Here is a 2,799-nt window from a genome sequence, read left to right as displayed (position 1 = left end):
AGGAAAAAGAAAAAGGAAAAAGAATTTTCCCTGGAATTAAAATATTGCTTGCTCAATTTTAATTGGTTAAAATTATTTCTAGAGCTCTGAAAATTCCACTAAAAATCCTGTTAATGAATTTCGACATGTAGAACTCAAGAAAAATTCCACATGTCAAATCCGATTATTATTTCCATTACTTTCTTAGGGTTTTCTCCTAATTTCACCTGCATTTTCTAGGGGTCGTTTTAAAAATTAAATTTTTGGCTTGGGAGGAGAACTTCGGGGTGTGACAGAGTCCGATCTCTTCAATCCAAGCCTATAAATAGCATCCCCTAGTCTCCCTATTTCTTTTGCGCCATCTCCCGAGCTCTCTCGTGCCTCGTAGTGCCGCCGCCGCGCCACCCAAACCGCCGCCGTCGCCGGCCTGCGAACAGCCGCCTCGCGCCGCCGCTTGCATCGTCGCCGCCGCCTCACGTCGCCGCCGTTAGGTGCGCACGGTGGAGTAGAAGCTCGGCCGCCCCCTCCCCGCCGTCGCCGGTCGGCGGAGACCCGCCGCCGCCGTCGACCGAATCGCCGCCGCCGCACAAGCTCGCCGCCGGCCGTCGTTCGTCGTCGTCCGTCGTTGTTCTTTGCACCGGTGAGTTCGCGTCGTCGTCCTCTACGCGTAGGTGCCCTCCAAAAGTCCGGCCGAGTCTCCTAGCGCCGGCGAGGTCGTCGCCTTTGTCGAGCCGACATTGATGATGTCATCATGTCATCATCGGTTTTTCTTTTTCCCGTTTTTCTAATAGATTACATCTTCGGAAAATCATAACTAAATAACCGTAGATCCGTTTCAGGTGGTTCAAGTTGCTAAATTTTTCTAAAATCAAAATCTACATGTTAAAAATATCCACATGTACTGTTTATGCTTGTTTTTGTACTGTTTTGTTAATTTTTGTTTAATTGCTTTAGTTTCCGACGTTCCGGAGGAGAGCGTTTCCATTGAGAAAGGTTCCGAAGCATTTGCGGAAGCCCAAGGCAAGTCACACAGATCCCAAACAACCCATTGAGCATGTTGAACCCGTTTAAAGCTATTATTTTATTTCAACTATGCATTGTTTTCGAATGTCATCGGGTGGTGAACCTTTCCCAATTAATTAATGGCCGAAGATGATCTTATTTTCCTATGGGTTATAATTTGATTAGCATGAACCTTATATGTTGGATTGGTTCAGCTAAATGCTATATGTAAGTTTGCTTAGCCATGCTTAGAAACATTAGCTAACTAAAGGGATTAATTATAAACCATGTTACATTATTATTTTAATTATGGTTACATTAAATGGTAGCTCACGATGGTTAATCGTGTGAGGTTAATTAATTGATAATTAAAACCTGGTTAAGGTGGGTTGTGAGCATATGGTTTTGATGGTTGTGCTCATGACAATTAAGGACCGGTTCACGAGCTACTGTTGTAAAACTTTTACCGTGCCAACCACAAGCCAGCGTGGGCAACGGCTTTACCTTTTGTATAGCATGATTCATTATGGAGTGCCAGACTGAGAAGCGGCGAGAAGTCCGTGGGGGTCGCTGGGGAGTCCATGCCTCTGGTTGTAGAGGGGGTGATTATGATCTAGGTACGGTGCGCTGTGGTGAGTTGTGTTGTGCAAGGGGTATTGTCACAGTTCCTTTCCGAGGTATCGTGGTGGTACTAAGGCGCATGGTAACATGTTGTGGGATTGTGTCTTGTGGGTACAGTGGTACACCTCTGATCAGAGTTTAATCTATTCGATTAGCCGTACCCGCGGTTATGGGTGAGTTGAGCAATGTTTTTCGTGATTAGTCCCATATTATTCATTAATGGTAATTGTGATAATTAATTTGACTCCTGGTTTGGAATGGTACGTTCCTGGTATGGAGGTTAGATTTGTACAACCGGGGTTGTTTGTTCATATGAGGTTGGGCCTATGCAACATGGGTGTGTTGTATGGTGTTATTTAATATTGATTAATTATTCAACTGTTTTTACCATTCCCTTAAATATTTATTAAATGCTGTTTCTGCAAATGAGCTATATTATGCCATCCTTTGTTATCCTGTGCACTTGCATATTTGCTGTGTGACTTGTTGAGTATGTCATATGCTCATTCTTGCAATATTCATTCATCAGAAGAGGAGTATCTCAGTGAAGGTGATGATCTGGAGGATTAGGCTTGTTCCTGGTTAAGATGCCTGTGGAGTGGAGTCGCCATAGCTGTTCCGTAGTTTGTTATAGTTTTATTTTTCCGCTGCGTAGAAGGTTATTCTTTGAGAGGAACTATCTACCTCTGTAGTAATTATTTATTTGCGAATATTAAATTGTTATTTATTTGTACTCTATTATCAATTTGTTATTGTGTGCCTCGGTTGATTCCTGGACGAGGGTTTAACACACATGTAAGCGTTTGGAATTTTGGATAGAAATTCCGGGCGTGACAAGTTGGTATCAGAGCCACATTGACCTTAGGATAAGCCAAATGGTAAACCTTAAGTAGCCTTTAAAATATTTTGAAAAAAATAGAACTGTTCTTCTCTATTCTCTTATAAATTAATTAAGTTGGCAGCACATGCAAGGTTATGCACAAAATTAATTTAATTCATTTTGTTTTCTTTTAAAAAGAAAAAAAAATTGTTCTTCTCAAAATGTTTCTTATTCCGCCTTAGTAAACTTCATTGATTAGTCGGCACTGTACATCTATTATGGTATCGATACAATCATGATAGCACTAGTACTACTCATCCTTCTTATGGTGACACTGTACCGTGCTTATAATAGATCATAAGTATTTTAGTTTTATT

The 2,799-nt window shown here is 41.6% G+C and overlaps 1 long non-coding RNA gene across 1 annotated transcript; it reads left to right on the top strand.

Annotated features, from left to right (window-relative positions):
• Nucleotides 1-300: 300 nt before the first annotated feature.
• Nucleotides 301-2,347, top strand: LOC136356579 (uncharacterized). Its single transcript, XR_010741527.1, has 2 exons — nucleotides 301-619; nucleotides 934-2,347. It is a non-coding gene; the product is annotated as an uncharacterized lncRNA (long non-coding RNA).
• The last annotated feature ends 452 nt before the right edge of the window (nucleotides 2,348-2,799 follow it).

The sequence above is a fragment of the Oryza sativa genome, chromosome 5 (genome assembly GCF_034140825.1).
Source record: "Oryza sativa Japonica Group chromosome 5, ASM3414082v1".
Lineage (NCBI taxonomy): Eukaryota > Viridiplantae > Streptophyta > Magnoliopsida > Poales > Poaceae > Oryza > Oryza sativa.
The sequence above is the reverse complement of the archived record's forward strand: the minus strand, read 5'-3'. Positions and strand labels throughout refer to the sequence as shown.